This window comes from Urocitellus parryii, chromosome 2, assembly GCF_045843805.1.
Source record: "Urocitellus parryii isolate mUroPar1 chromosome 2, mUroPar1.hap1, whole genome shotgun sequence".
In the NCBI taxonomy this organism is placed as follows: domain Eukaryota; kingdom Metazoa; phylum Chordata; class Mammalia; order Rodentia; family Sciuridae; genus Urocitellus; species Urocitellus parryii.
This window is the reverse complement of record NC_135532.1, coordinates 132,837,505-132,854,853: the sequence shown is the minus strand read 5'-3', so window position 1 is coordinate 132,854,853 and position 17,349 is coordinate 132,837,505.

The window sequence follows — 17,349 nt, the reverse complement described above, 5'->3', positions numbered from 1 at the left end:
CACAAGGCACTTCCGTGGAAGAATCTATCCTGAACAGGGCAAGGGGTTATATTACAAAGGAACAGGTGATCGTAGCTTCACTCATGGGGCTGTAGCAAGACACACCCATGCACAAGACACCGACCCTCCCTTGCACCCAAGAAGGGTGGGGAAAGCTCTGCCACATTTCTCCTCAGCACCCAGCTGGGGAGTGTGACTCAGTCATGTGTAAGGTTGATCTCCCACACATCAACAATTAAAAAAAATTAAAAAAACTAAATATTTCTATGCAAAAAGAAATAAGCCTTATTGTTAACTACCAATATATATTTTTTAACTACCAAATTTAAAACCAATTTTTTTCTTCTTCTTTTTTTTTTTTTTTTTTTGGTACTGGGGAATTAACCCAGGGTCACTGGACCACTGAGCCAACCCTATTTTGTATTTTATTAGAGAGAGAGTCTCACTGAGTTGCTTAGCACCTCACTTTTGCTGATGCTGGCTTTGAACTCATGATCCTCCTGCCTCAGGCTCCCCAGAGATGGGATTACAGGTGTGGGCCAACATGCTGAGCTCCAATATTTTTTAATGAACATCTTTTTCTTCCTTTCACAACTCAAGTGTGTTCTGCATTTTTCTTAACAGTGAGATTTCTGCTATGTTGGATAAACTGTTTTAAATGCCCCCAAAGAATGATCTATATAATGTTTCACAAATGTTTCACGGAAATCAACTGAAAGAGTTTGAGAAATTTTAATCAAAGAAATTCTCTCCCTTTTAGGAGGCTGCCTTCCCTCTGTTTTTTGTTGTTATTTGTTTGTTTGTTTGTCTGTGCTGTGGTTTGAATAAGAACACTGAACTACACTGCCAACCCTTTTTATTTTTTAATTTTGAGACGGGGTCTCACTGAAAGGAAAGTGAGGGAGACAGGTGAGAGAGAAATGAAAGACCGAGACCAGGCAGAGATACACATGAGAGTTTTATTTGTCAGAGCTGACAAATAAAGGCCATCTCTCCATAGATAGAGAGAGGCAACACAGGCTTGGGGTTCAAGACTTTTATATGGCAGGTTCAGGGATTCGAGCAGGGTGGTTAAGGGTGGGGTTGGTATGAGGGAGTGGTGAGCCTTTCTCAGAAAGGCCTTTGGGCAGGAAAGTGAAAATTTTTCTTAAGATGGCCATCCAGATGCTAAGCAAAGACCTCACATTCCCCCCTTTTTTGTTTGTTTGTTTGTTATTGAGCCCCTTAAGGGACAGGGACTTGGATCAATCTTCTGTAGCTTCTTTCTGCTGGGAGGGGAGGGGGTCTGGACCCTTGTTAGGGACTCGGGGTGTCATTGAGGCAATGGTGATGGTCAGGAGGTGCCGGGCAATGCTGACTCTGGAAGGCCCAATTTTGGTGAGGGGTTGGAAGTCCTGTAGCAGAAGCTGGTTCATGGTTTGGTTAGAGATCCTCTGAATCTGGTCTTGAATAAATCTAATGATACAGGGGGCAAGCATTAGCAAAAGGCCCATGACAAGGAGAGAGGCCAGGAAAGGAAGTGTCCACTGGAGAAGGGGGTCACTTAGCTGCCATCCTTCAGTTCCAATGGCAGTGGGAAGCTTTGAGGCCCAAATGAGGCCGGAGTGTGGATGAAGAAGAAGAGCGCTAAGTGAATGGAAAAAGGTGCGTGGTAATTGTCCTGGGCTCCCAGGCCAGGATCCCAAAGCAGCTCAGATCCCTGGAGGAGAGAGCAAAGCTGAGGGGAGAATGTGATCAAGGCTGCTCTGCAAAAAGAGAGAGACAGCAGGAGCAAGGAGGAGGAGCAGGTTTTGTAATTGGGCCAGAAAATGGAGGGGGTTTTGAGACAGGTGTGAATGGGCTCATGGTGTGAGGTGATAGAAGGACTTGAAACATCCCAGACAGTAGGGTCCACCTCAGAAGGGGGTAATGGGAGGCACTGGCAGACGGAATAGAGGATGGCCCTAAGGTAAGGGTGAGGATCAGGGGAGCAGCAGGTGAGTCTGGATGAAGGCGTATATGAGGGGAGAAGGGAAGTGTTGCCCCAACTTTGTGAGAACGTCCCTTCCCGTAATGGGAACATGGCACCGTGGAATGACCAAAAAGGAATGAGTAAAAATTAGAGAGCCAAAAGCACAAACAAGGCTAGGTGTCTGTAAAGGTTTACCTTCTACCCTGACAACAGAGGTCATAGAATGAGTAGTAGGCCCCCAGAACCCTTGAGGACTGAAGATACAGCCCCAGTGTCTAGGAGGAAGGAGATATGCCTACCTGAAATACAGAGTTACCCTGGGTTCCCGTGGAGTGATGGTAGTGGTCAGGGGATGGGGACCTGGGCCTTGTCAGTCCTCTGCAGCCAGTCCCAAGAGTTGAAAGGGGAACCAGAAGGGCCGGGTGGCTGGGGGCCACTATAGACTTGGGGACAGTCAATGGCCCAGTGTCCCATCTGATGACATTTAGGACAAGGGCCTGGAGGCTAGCAAGGCTTGGGACATGTATGAACCCAGTGACTCATCTGTCCAAATTTAAAACAGGGTCCAGGCGGTCTTGAGGGACCCTTCCACAGGCCAGTGGAACCAGGGACAGATGCTGAGGCCAGACGGATGGCTTGAGGGAGCATCGGATACTTCTGTTTCTGTTCCTTCTCGTCTCTCTTGTTATACACCTTAAAGGACACTCCCAGAACCTCAGCTTGGGGAGTTAGGGGTCCCCTCTCGAGGCATCTTAGTGTGGCTTTAATATCAGGGAAACTCTGGGAGAAAAAAATAGGACATTAGTAGTTGTCTCCCCTCTGGAGTCTCAGGGTCCAGATTAGCATATTGTCATAAAGCCTTGGTCAGGCCGTCTAAATGCTGAAGTGTTTCCATTTTTATCTTGGATGACTTCCTGGAGCTTTTCATAATTGATAGCCTTATGGGCTGCCTTTCGAAGTCCTGCCATGAGGCGGGTAATGAATTGGTTTCTACTAGTTACTCCTCCAGGCAAATTATAATCCCAACTGGGGTTCCCATTAGGAACTGCTTCATTGTCAATCGGATGGGCAGGGGAGGTCTGATGTACCTCATCAGCATAATTTCTAGCTTCTCCCAAACTTACCTGTGCTCCTCAGGCAGGAGGGTGTTAGATAAGATCATATAGACATGGTGGAAGGTCAAATCATATGATTGGGTCAGATATTGAAACTCTTTGATATATGTGGTAGGGCTTGAAGTATAGGACCCAGGCCACTTTTCTATCTGTGAAAGATCTGACAAAGAGAAATGCACATGAACCCAGATTGCACCATCTACCCCAGCCACCTTGCATAGAGGAATACAGAGATTCAGGTTGGGCAGTGGCAGCCCATGAGCATGTGAATAGGAGAACAGAATGGTGGTGGGGCCAAGGGGACAGTTGCTGTCAAGGCTTCATTAAAAAGAGAATTGTGGTGTGGTGGGGCTCATTCACTGGGTGGAAGGAGGAGGAGTCCTGGGTAGGATCTCTGTCCCTTTGGAAGCAGGCCTAGGGGAGGTAAGAGCTAAGAGGACTTGTGCGGGAGAGCAAGAGTTGCACAGAGAGGGCTTAGAACGTAGAAGAAGGCCTGAATGTATGATGTCTCTTTCCATTTTCCTGAACACAATAGTTGAAAAGATCCCTGGTGATATTGTGATCTAGAGTGCCGTTGAGTGGCTATTGAGAGTCCAAAGGATACTGAGGCCAGATCTGATTGCACAGACAGATGAGTATTGGGGGGTTTAGGTCTGGGGTGAGAGAGACCATAGATTAGCCAGGAGGCAGCCTAGAGGACTCTGGGAATGGATGAGGAGCCTCCTATGATGAGACATAGGAGGTGAGTTTAGAGGTGGGGTGTCCCCCAGTTGTGGGAAGCCATTCTTGCACGTGATTGGGCATCTCCTGGATTGGGTCTGAGGCGCTCTGGCTAAACTGTGTCTGAGCTTTCCCGACCCTCTCCTGGTGCGGGAGCCTGTCCGTGTGGGGGTGTGACTGACCACTGACCCGGAGGCCAATCACTGACCCTGACCTTGGAATGCTGCCCCCCTCGACCTTCACTGGATGGAATTTTCCCCTGAATTTCTTGTTCCCCAATAAAAGGCCACTCCCTGGCATGCTCTCTCTCTCTCTCCTGCTAGCCCTGAGTAAGCCTTGCTGCCCCACCGGGTGGTTCAAGGTGAGAGCCAGAGGGGAGAGCCGTCTCGGACCTGGTCATAGAAAAAGGTAATTGAGTCTGTGTATTTTATTTTGATCTCACTAGTTAACTTCTATGCCACGAACCTTGCCGCAGTCTGGCTGGGCACAAGATCACGAGCCACCACACAGCTTTGTAGATTCAAAGAGCAATTCTTTATTCCCGAACTCACACCGGCCCTGTACAAACACGTTCTGGGGAAAATCAGGTTCTGCCCGCCAAATTCATGTACTCCACCAGGCTTTTTAATCCCCAAAACTTTCTGAATTCCACAAGAACTCAACGGGAACTCAGGCAGCAGGATACGCCCTATTCCCAGCAGCAATAACCTTAAACCTGGAACTGCCTTAAACCCAAATTGTCCTAAACTGGAACGCCCTAAACCTAAGGAGCGGGATACTTCCTAAAACCTGCAGGATACACCCTAAACCTGGATCCACCCTGGTCCTTGAGCAGGGTCACCTTTCTCAAACACACATGCAATGTCACAGCGAATGTCCAAGGCAAGTCCATTTCCACGAGTCCTTCCTCTAAGCAACATGGGGTACGCTGGCAAGGAAATTTCGATGCGTCATTCCTACTTGGCAATGGCCCTCAGCAGAACCTCTTTAATGAAACCAGCGTGCTGGTCGCCTGGTGGACCCAGTCTCTAGTATCACTCAGTTGAGAGGATGGTTACCCTCAGGGGGTTGTCAACACCACTGGGTAAGCATTGGGGGAAGGGCCCATAGAGGTTGGGTGCCCAGACGGGACTATGTAGGAGCAGAAGCAGTAGAGATTAACCCAAGGCCAGGAGGTCTCACCAGGAACAACTCCCAATCACCCTCCGTGGTTTTTCTCAAAACCTGGACCCTGTTGACAGTAGGGATCAGCCGTAACTGTGAAAGCTGTGGCTGGGGGTGCCCATGACCATATGGGAACTCTGGGAATGCCAGAGGATCAGACACAGGGGCCTGACCTGGAATGTCCAGTGGTGGATGCAGAGAGGGTGTTCTGCAGAATGGAGGGCCTGGTCCCACAATGGAATTCGGATAGAGGCCGGGGATGCTCAGTGACCCTCTAAGAGGGGAGCCGGCACACCAGGGAACCTGATCCTGGGTTTCAGTACAAATGAAAGGAAAGTGAGGAACTGGGAGACGGCCAAGAGAGAAATGAAAGGAGGAGACCAGGCAGAGACAGACATGAGAGTTTGTCAGAGCTGACAAATAAAGGCCATCTCTCCATAGACAGAGAGAGGCAACACAGGCTTCGGGTGCGGAACTTTTATGGGGCAGGTTCAGGGATTAGAGCAGGGTGGGTTCTAAGGCAGGTGGTTAAGGGTGGGGTGGGTATGAGGGAGTGGTGAGCCTTTCTCAGAAAGGCTCTGGGGCAGGAAAGTGAAATTTTTTCTTAAAATGGTGGCTGTCGCTTAAGATGGCCATCCAGATGCTAAGCAAGGACTTTACGCTCACTAAGTTGCTGAGGCTAGTCTTGAACTTGTGATCCTCCTGCCTCAGCCTCCTAAATTGCCGGGATTACAGGTGTGGGCCACTGTACCTGGCTATATTTTTTACGTGTCTGATGATATGGAGAGTTTTCCACAGATTTTTTTCTGGCCCCGTACGTTTTTTAACCTTATTTTTTCCTCCATCCCCTTCAAACTTCCAGTGCTGGATGCCAAAGAGGAAGTTCATCCTACCATACATCCGGCCTTGCCTTCTGTAGAGAATAGGATGTGGGTTTTCCCAGAGACTCCTCACTGGCTGAGCCAGCAATAACTTAGGTATAGCAGCCGCAAATCACATAAATATTTTTTACTAAATCAAAACTAAATATATCTCCAGCTCGATTTTCCCTTGATAGGCCCTCCAAAATACCTGCAGCTGCCTTCAGCGGGCGCCACGTGAGGAGTCCCGATAGAGGGAAAGTTGAGATGGAGAGAGTCATCAATATTAGCCCACTGCAGGTAAAAGCTATTCTGATCTTTGTATAGTTTTAAAAATCAATAATCTTTTTTTTTCTTTCTATCTTTGGTGCCTCATGCATACTAGGTAAGCACCCTCCCGCAGAGCTACTCTCCCAGCCCAAGAAAAGAACTAACCTTGAGTACCTATGAAGGGGGTCTCTCCCATTCCTTGATAAAAGTCTATACAAATAAGCGACCCTTAAACTCAAGTTTTAAGGTAAGTCTGTCCCTGTCACAGTTCTTCGAATTCATGTGTTCAGCCTCCTGTGCTTCCTGTGGGCATCCTAGAGCCCCACCAGCGCAGCAAGTCTCAAACCAAGTGCACGACCCTCTCCCTGCTGCTGGCAGTGATGTTGTACCTGTAGCATTTGATTGTCCACCTTCTCCCCAGTTACCCAAGTTAAAATGATGACAGAGTTCCCTTTTTTTTGTACCAGGGATTGAACCCAAGGGCACTTAACCATGGAGCCACATCCCCAGACCTTTTTTGTATTATTTACTTAGAGATATGGCCTTGCTGAGTTGCTTAGAGCCTCCCTAAATTGCTGAAACTGGCTTTGAACTCACAATCCCCCTCTCCCCGCCATCTCCTGAGCCGCTGGGATTACAGGTATATGCCACAGGACCTGGCAGATGTATTTTTTTTTAAATGGTGTATCATAATTATATAGTGGGACTCCTTGTAACATATTCCTGCCTGCATATAATTTGATCAATTTCATTTTACAATTGCCTTTATCTCCTCCGGTTCTCCAACCTCTAATCACAAAGTCCCATAACTTAATTCCTGTTTTCTGAATCTATTCTCTTCTTTCCATCACCCACTACTCTTGTTGAGTCCCTCATCACTCTTTGCCCAAATAATTGCAATAACTAACTGCTTTTCTTCTCTCCCTCCATCTCATGTCCCTCAATTTCATCCACTCCACAACTGCATACTCAATGAATTAAAACTCAAACCTAACTATTTATTTCTTTTTTAAAAATTTATTTGTGTCTTGTTTTGTTTTGGGGTGCTAGAGATAGAACCCAGTGCCTAGGCAAATGCTCTACCACTGAGATACAACCCCAGCCCCTAATCATATAATTCTAAGCCTGAAATCTTTCAGTCTACTGGCAAGGTTTAGGTCACTTGATATGACACACACAGCTGTCCGTCATGACACTGCGGCTGTGCGGTAGTTCCTTAAGTGTGGTTTGGGAATTCACTAACTCGAAACTGCTTTCATATAACTAATGGAATTATTTGCCTTGTCACCATCTTTCTTTCATGAGCATATAGTGGAGTCTTCAGCAGTGACAGACACGCAGTGTCAAGTGCAGGAGCAGATAGGAGAATCCAGCTGTCTCCTACTGTGTACAGTAAAAAGACTCGTGAAGATGTTCACCACCACCACACTTCTCATTAATTCATATTCAAGAAAATTATATTCCCCATAAAATAGAAATTAAGGTAATATGTATTTAAATAAACAAATAACCATGTTTTATATTTCTGTTTTTATTTCTAACATGAAAACATAAATAAATGAGGTTTATATAATCAAAAGCTCTTGAGAAGGGGTCCTCAATAATTTTCATGACTGTGCAGTCCTAATACTAAAAGGGTGGAGAGCTGTTGCTCTGCAGCGCCCTCTCTGGGCCACCCCTGCATATGGTGCTCTTCTCTAGCCTGCCAATGTGGAGCTTATTACCACAGTTCTGCATGCATTCCACACACGAACCATGTTTTTCTCTTCTTTTTTCTTTTATAATTTTTTAAAACCTTTATTTTATTTAGTTTTATGTGGTGCTGAGGATCGAACCAGTGTCCCACACCTGCTAAGCAAGTAGTCTACTGCTGAGCTACAACCTCAGCCCATGTTTTCTCTTCTTTCTGGAGCCAGGATGATTTAGGTTTTACATTGCACTCAACACGTAGTATGGTATATCTGTTGATGGATCTGACTCCTCATAAAACTAGGATTTTTTTTTTACTAGGGATTAAACTGTTCTTCTTCTACACCTGCATCCCTTTGTATTTTTTATTCTGAGACAGGTTCTCACTAAGTTGCTGAGGCTAGCCTCAACTTGGAATCTCCTGACTCAGCCTCCTCAGTCACTGAGATTACAGGTGTGCATCACTGCACCAGGAAAAAACAGGATCCTTGAATGAGGTATTATGTCAGTATCACAGTATCACAAGTGATCCCTGTGCCTGATGTGGTGCCTCTTACCAAATAAGCACTCTGTAGTCTTTGGCAAAAAACTAGTTGTCTTGTTCTTTAGTTGCCACAACCAAAGTTTTCTTTTCATGAAATAAAAAAATTATGCCTGATGCTATATTATGTTTATAATATATTTGATTTTTTTTATTTCATTAAGATAAAATCTCTGGAAATTTTCCCACAAATACTTTCTTTCTACTAATGCATTGAAAAATCTCATTTGGCCAAACAATGAAATCCCAGGCTGGGGATTCAGCTCAGCTGGTAGGGTGCTTGCCTCGAATGCACAAAGCCCTGGGTTCAATCCCCATCACCACAAAAGAACAAAAAAAAAAAAAAAAAGAAAAGAAAAAAAGAAAGAAAGAAAAAGAAAGAAAAGAAAGAAAGAAAAAAGGAAATCCCAGTCTACAATAGAGGTTTGAAATTCAAAGCTTTTGCCTCTAGAGGGCGCTCTTAAGAGTCGATACCATTAGTCACATCCTACACTGCTGTTTTCTCTGGAATTAAAAAAAAAAAAAAGGTAAGAAAAGATTTCTCAACAGCTTTCTGATACTTACTATAAAAAGTGAATGTGCTATTTCAATGCAGAATAAATTAAATTTGTTGGTTTTTTTTAAGTAGAGAAAATTTAAAATTTAAAATCCTCATGAGGACCTGAAAGAAAAGTGAATTCTCAAACAAAACAGAACTCCTGTTGACCCTTTGTTAAAACATGACTCATCTTTATTAAAACATGACTCATCACTAGCTGCTCTAGTGTTTTGTCTTTTTTTTTTTTAACATGTTTTTATTCAAGATAGATATTTGTTACCTATTTGGAGAAAGACTGACAGAAAAACAGTGTTCCGCATTTTAAAGGACCATTTAGTGCAGCAGGAAATATAGAACCTTCTTCTTTTTATTGTGTGTGCAGGCAAACCCCATGCACCCAGCAGTGCACAATGCTAGATATGAAAAAACTGCCTTTGGAAACAATGAGTAATGTAGGGCTAGATGGCCTTTAAAAGCCGAAGCACATGTCCAATTCAAACAATATTCAGCAGGGCCGTTTGTGAGACTGCCATGCTTTAAACAATAGATACAATATGGTCCATGACTGAGAGAGAAACTCATGGCACTCAGCTCACATGGAATACAGGCAACTGCATGAACTAAAATTTGGCAAACTAATCCCAGTTCCAACTTTGCCAGCAAATATCTCAGTACATTTAGGTAAAGTCTTCATCAGTGCCTTGCTTTCCCTATTTTTAAAGTTACATTTATCAAAATCTCTTCCTTACACCACAGAAATGCTTAAAACAGCTTATAATTAAAATATACAATGAAGGTGTGACATAAAAACAGCAGCTCGTAGCCAAGAGAAAGAACAAAAAAACTGTCAACTGAAGAAATCAGCTTCTATGGAGAGACTTCTGGTTTGGATCTAAGCACTTGCCAGTCAAAGAGTAAAGTAAAAGCAAACAAACAAGCTGGATACTATGGTGCACGCCTGTAATCCCAGCAACTAGGGAGGCTGAGTCAGGAGGATTGCAAGTTTGAGGCCAGCCTCAGCAATTTAGTGGGGACCTAAGCAATTTAGTGACACCCTGTCTCAAAAAAAGAAGATTCAAAGAGCTGGGGATGTAGCTCAGTGTTAAAGTGTCACTGGGTTCAATTAAAAAGAAGCAAAAATATGGGGCTGGGGTTATGGCTCAGCGGTAGATTGCCTGCCTCGAAAGTATGAGGCCCTGGGTTCGATCCTCAGCCCCACATAAAAATAAATAAAGTGAAGGTATTGTGTCCAACTACAATTACAAAAAATAAATTTTAAAAAAGAAGCAAAAATATCACCACTGATCTATCCTGTATTTCAGAAGACATCTTCTAGTTTCTTTTTTTTAACATTGTATAATTCTTTTTATATGAAATGTCCATAATCACAAGTCCATAGATTCAGAAGGCATATTAGTGGGTGCTAAGGGGTAGGAGGAGGAGGGAGTAATGGGGATTGACAGATAGTAGATACAGGATTTTTGGTGGGGAGTGATGAAATGTTATAGAATTAGGTAGTGGTGGGCTGGGATTGTGGCTCAGTGGTAGAGCGAATACCTAGCATGTGTCAGGTGCTGGGTTCGATTCTCAGCACTGCATATAAATAAGTGAATAAAATAAAGGTCTATCAATGTTAAAAAAGATGAAGAAGAGTAGTAGTGGTGATCATTGTACAACTTTGTGAATATACTAAAAACCACCATGTTGTACACTCATCATAGTAAGTTATATCTCAACAAATAAACAATTTTAAAAGAAAAAAAAGAGTAATAAATCTAAGCAAGCATCAAGTAAATAATAATAATTTCCAAGTAATATTTAATTTAATTTATTTATTTATTGTCACTAGAGATAGAACTAGGGGCACTTAACACTGAGTCACATCCCCACCCATTTTTCTTTTTCTTTTTTTTCTTTTTTTTTTTTATTGGTTGTTCAAAACATTACAAAGCTCTTGACATATCATATTTCATACATTAGATTCAAGTGGGTTATGAACTCCCATTTTTACCCCAAATACAGATTGCAGAATCACCTCGGTTACACATCCACATTTTTACATACTGCAGCATTAGTAACTGTTGTATTCTGCTACCTTTCCTATCCTCTACTATCCCCCCTCCCCTCCCTTCCCATCTTCTCTCTCTACCCCATCTACTGTAATTCATTTCTCTCCTTGTTTTTTTTTTTTCCCATTCCCATCTTCTAGTTTCTCAGGAGTGACGGTCTTTCTTTAGCACTGAATTCTAAAAGAAAATTCCTACATGTCACTTAATAAATAATGTCTTCAATTATGTTAAAGCAAATGCAGCAGGAACTTTCCCATAACGACTTATTTGATGAACTTCAATGAGAACTAAGACCTGACCTTAAACCTCCATGTATCATACATTAAATCAAACGGAAATAATAGTACTCATCGGCCTGCCTGAAAGATCATTAAAAACAAAGACAGAGAAGGGCAGTATTACAAGTGCTATCAAATGTATCCCTCCAGGTGTATGATAACAAGATCTGCTTTCTGTTCTTTTATTGGTACTAACAGACACTTTAAGTACACAGGAAAATTACTAAAGGTTATTTAAGAAACTGTTATCTAGTTATCTGTGGGGAAAGGAAACAGAGTCCTGGGAAAGAAAATCTTTTTCCCTACTTTTGGTCCTCTCTGAAATATTTAAATTTTTGATAATGGCAGTGTATTATTATTTAATACTTTTTTAAATGGGAAAGAAAAGCCCATAAGTACTATCCTTTCACTGTTATTTTAGTCATGATGTAGTTTGTCTCTTTGTAGGTTAGCTCTTGCCGAAAGCAGACTTGTTTAGTAGAGAGGGAGTTTAACTGTCAGGGTGCAATCAGGAGTCTCCTGGATACCCAACATCAAAAAAAGAAGACAGCCTGCCCTCAGAGAGCTCAATACAGAAAATTCAAGAACCCTATATACTTCCTCTCCCTTTGTTTATATTCTTTCTGCTTCTTTCTTTTTATCTTCCCAAATATCCAAATTCTGTCAGCTGATAGCTGACTTCAGCAGGACACCAAGACTGTGTGATCAAATATGACCACGGATGGCGGGTGTGGTGGCACCCTCCCGTAATCCCAGTGACTCAGGAGGCTGAGGCAAGTTTGAGACCAGCCAGGGCAACTCATCAAGACCCTTTATTACATCAAATAAATAAATCAAAGGTCTGTGGATATAGCTTAGAGATAAAGTGCCCCTGATTTAATCCCCAGCATGGGGGGGTGGATGGGGTGAGAGAGAAAGTGAGGCACATTCGGGTGGGAAAGCACCTCAAAAGACAGTTCAAACATCCATCCTTATCTGCATCCAAATTTGCCACATACATGATCCAGCTATATACAGCGGAAACCCCTCTCTCCCTGTTCCAAAGGCACAACCTTCCAATGTCAGGTCCAAAGGCAGCCCTGCTTCCCTCAGACCCGCTTCCTCCAGGAGGTGCACATTCTACCTCCAGATTCCTAGATTCCTCTCCAGGTGTAACTTCTCACAATCCGAGCTGATGCAGTAATCAAAGGTTTTCAATTTTTAGATGCTGCCCCAGAGATTCTGATTCAGGGTCCACTGTGGGACCTGGGCATTGGGAATTTGAACAGGCCCCTGGTCATTTAGGGGCAATGAAAGAGAAAAGATTACTCAGTATTGGGGTGGGGACTGGGTTATAGAGGATGAGGCTCCTTACAGCAAAATGAATATATAATAAATAGTTTTCAGACTTTAGTGTGTACTAGAATTTTCTTGAAAGACAGATTGTTCGCTTACTCCTGAAGCTGCAGAATCATTGCGTCTGGGGTGCGTTCAGCAGTCCTTCACACTTTAACAGGGTCCCAAGTGGTGGTGGTGCTGCTGCTCCTGAGCCAATGGCTATGTGACACTATTACTGATGATCACCTACCTCACAGAGAGGCTTGAAAGGATGTAAATATTCAGGGAATAATTTAGGGCTATAAAAATGTCACACAGCCATGGGGGAATTATTCAGAGAAATGGATAGAAGATGGTTTCCATTCTGGCCTTTGCTAATTTTTAAGGATCTGCAACACAAAGGCCAGATTGCGCTGCAAAAGTACTAGATGTGGACTCTCTGCACATGTAGCATGTCGGTCAGGTCCTGACAGGAGAGAAAGGGGTTCGTCTGAGGAGCATTTAACAAAGGGGGCAGGGTTTGCAGAAATCAGCAAGAGACTGAACAATGCCTTGGGTCTGAGAGTAGCCACAGGGAGCTCATCTAGGCCTCGTAAGACAGGAGAGGAGTTTCCCACACCAAGAGAAGGTAGCCTTGTGAAGAAAGCCTGGCATCAGCTTCATCCTGAACCACCATCTCTGGTGGTTCAGCAGAGAAGGAGGCAGGGGAAGAATTTCCCCAAACTCCATTCTCTGCTGTCCTTCATTCTCCTGCCTGTGCCTCCCACCTTCTGAACTGAGGTGAGAGAATCCTTCTGAGCTGGATGTAAGGTCAGACCCTGGGCCCACAGCAGGGTACAGAGGGTGAAAAATGTACCTGGAGGGCAAAAGAAAGACACCAGAACTCAGGGTCTGGTGTCTGAGTCCCACAGCTAGAGCTTTGGCAGCCTGGGATGTAGCAGTACATATAATGAGGGGAGGCAGATGGTGTTCATTTCCATTTCATACAGGTAAATTGTAGCTCTTCCTGCTATCTGACGTACTTACATTAAAAAACACAATAATAATAGAAGTGATGTTTAATGTAAAATGACACCAAGCAGGAATAATCGGTGTAGTTCTATTACAACATCTATGTCCAATGGTTGTCCTGGCTCAAATTCATAACCATGGTAACTAAAAATACACTACTAGCCTGCCTCTCTCTCTCTCTCTCTCTCTCTCTCTCTCTCTCTCTCTCTCTCTCTCTCTCTCTCTCCAGGGGATTGAACTCAGGGGCACTCTGCCGCTGAACTATATTCTTTACCCTTTGTATTTTTTCATTTCGAGACTGGTTCTTGCTAAGTTTCTGAACTCAAACTTGTGATCCTCCTGCCTCAGCCTTCTGAATAGCTAGGATCACAGGCATATGCCACTGTACCTGGCTAGCTTGCCCCTTCAAGTAGGAGTTTTAGGTTCAAATAATCTTTCCTGCCTAGTTCTGAGCACTAATTTTGACTTTGGGAGGGCAATAAAGGACTTCATAAATAACATTTATACAGATGAAAACTTCACATACACGAAGAGTCTATTATTGGTCAATCAAGGAAGATAATTGTACTTCTCTTATATGTCCAGGCAGAGAAGAGAGACAAGGATGATACAATGGGTCAGGTATTGAATCTCAGAATACCCATTGCCCCCATGGTCTGTCATTCAGACATTTGTCCACTTAATAAGTGTTGTTGTGTCTCTACTAAATGCCTGACCCAGGGCCAGTGTCTGGGGGAACCAGTGCTAAGCAAGGCACATCCATGCTCTCAAGGAGATTATAATCCTCCAAGGACTATGGAAAACAGAAAACTTAATGACAATGATCTAATTATGAAAAAATTGTGAAAAGTGTTTATAACGATCCAAGGTTCACTGGAGTATTTTAAAAATATAGTCTTTTTATTTTAGAGCAGTTTTATTTAGGTTTACAGAAAATTTGAGAAGGTACAGATATTCCAAAATATTCCGTCTTACATATGCACAATGTGTTAGTAAGTTTTTCATCAATGTGAACAAAATACCTGAAAAGAACTACTCTTTTGGACTTGTGGTCTCAGCAGATTTCTTTGCTCTGGGCCAGAAATGAGGCAAGATATCATGGCAGAAAGTCATGGTGGAGTAAAGGTACTCAGCTCATGGCAACTGGGAAAAACAGAGAGAGAGAGAGAGAGAGAGAGAGAGAGAGAGAGAGAGAGAGAGCGAGCTCAAGGAGCCAGAGACAAGATATAATCCTCAAGGACATACCCAGTTGCCCATCCACCATCCACTTCAGCCATGTCTCACCTGCCTAGTTACCACCCAGTGGTCCATTCATCAGATTAATCCTCTGATGAGGTTACAGCTTCCATAATCCAATCTTTTCACTTCTGTACATTGCCACTCATGTTGCCTAGTACATGAGCTTTTGGGGGGACATTCTTAGTTCCAATTATAACACACAGCCTCTCCTAATATGGTTATCCCATCCTAGGGTGATACATTTGCTACAGCTCATGAGCCTATGTCAACACCTTATTAATACCCCAAATCTACAGTTTACATAAGGGTTTACTGGGTGTTGTATGTTCTATGGGTATCCACCATTATAGCATTATACAGAGCAGTTTCATTACCCTAAAGCATCTTCTTTGCCCATCCTTTCCTCCTTTCCCACTAAATCTTGGCAATCACTGATCTTTTTACCATCTCCACAGTTTTTATTTTTCCAGAACATCATACAGTTGGAGGCTTTTTAGTCTGGCTTCTTTGACTTAGTAATAACATTTAAATTTCCTTCTCATATTGATAGCCATAGTGAAAGGGCCCTCATAACTGGTCCTCCCTAAATTTTTTAATTCTCAAAGTTGTCCACATTGAGCCTCCAGCAATTTCCCTACCCTGGTTACGGTTCCTATGGAGGTTGATGGGTGCCGACCTGGCAAATTGTGATTCTCTGTATATGCTCATTGGTTTCTTCAGTTTGGAGGGGACAGCGATTTACCTTGTAACCTTACTTTTTTTTTATGGATCTAAGAGGAGTTGTTGATTTTAAGCTTTGTTCAGCTGTTTATTTGTTGTTAGAATGGAGTGACCGGAGTGACCGCTTGGTACACACCAGACCAGAAACTGGAAGTCCTATCAGAGTGTTTGTTATAGATGTTATCATGGCACCGAATTTAGGAAGTAATTTTTGTTGTCTTGATTTTACAGATAAGTAGCTGAGACTCAGAAAGTTTAAGTACTATGAGAATAGGAAAGACGGTAGAATAAAACGGACATAACTTTCCCATGTTCATATGTAATAACATCACCAGTGAGACTCCACATCACCCACAATCACAAGAATGGGATTGTCATCAGAATAACTCATACTCTGTGGACATATAACATGTCAAAATACACTTTACTGTCATGTATTTCTAAAAGAACAAATAAAACATTTTAAAAAGTTAAGTAAAGTTAAGTACTGAAGAAACAATTGGTAGAGATGGAATTGAAACAACACATAGGCTATATATTCCTATGCAAGGCAATGCTCTATAACTGCCATCTTTATTTAAAAACCACATATACCTGGAAGGGTAAAATAGTAAGTTATTGATTCATGGATATAAATAATTTTTTAACCCTGATAGGGAAAGAACATGTTCAGAGAACACAGAAAAAAACAAACAGGTATATAAAAAAAGTTTTCCCGGAAAGGAGGAAAATAGTATAAAAATAGGAAATGAAGGTCAACGTTCACGGCTCCGCGACTTGACTCAGATCTGGCCCCATTTCTTACATGGGTTCTGTGACTGCTAGCCTCAAGATTTGTTTCCAGGGTTGAATCAATAGCCAGGTCATTTATGATCCAGCTTGGATTATTTGTTCCAGCTTTACAGAGAGGGAGCGGAATAACAGGATAATATAATAAACAGTGTTCTATCTGCCCTCACGGTCAGCATTTGTTCTCTTCACTGGGGCCATAATAAATTTGTGCCCCAAACAGCACATGAAGTTCTGGGTAGCCAAATTAAAATGCCCTCTAGTCCTCACACCATGGTTTGTTTTTTTTTTTTTTTTCAGTCCTTAAATTGGCATGACCTAATAGAGTGCTGTAAACAAGAGGGAACACTTTGTCGTCCATCAGTGGAGAGGCATGCCCTACTTCCTCCTTGGCTGGGCTGGCAAAGTTTGATACACCAGAAACCCTAGGAAGATTCAGGATGCCTCAAGATTAAAGCACCTAATAGAGGAATACAGCAAACATAAAGCACGAATATCCCAGTGCATTTTAACTTTTATTGAAAGTCTTAGATATGTCTTAGTGATTTTAAAAGAAGACCAAACACACCTTTAAGAAATATTACATTTAAGTTCTTGTGACTCATTTTCCATTTATAAACTCATTTCTGTGTTACCTGAAACACTAAGTAAAAAATAATAAATTTTTTGGAAAATACCACATAAATCCTGAAGGGAACACTAACAATAATAGATACGATGTATCAACTGCTTGTGGGTGTGACAAGCACATCACAAATGTCTTCCCTAACCGTCTGCAATATTTCATGCTTTGTGAATCAGGAAATGAAAGGTTAATTCACTTATCCAAGAGGACATATGTTTTTAGCCTTGGCTCCTCAGGGAAAAGAGAAATATTCATTAAAAAATATTTATGATAAGGAATTGGCTCATGTAATTATGGAGGTAAGAAATCCCCAGGTCTGCATTTGGCAAAGCTGGAGACCTAAGAGAGCTGATGATGTAAGTTTCAGTGTGAGTCTGAGTCTCTGAGTCTGCAGGCTGGAGAAGATTGATATCCCAGCTCAAAGATAGTCACGCAGAGAGTTTCCACTGACTC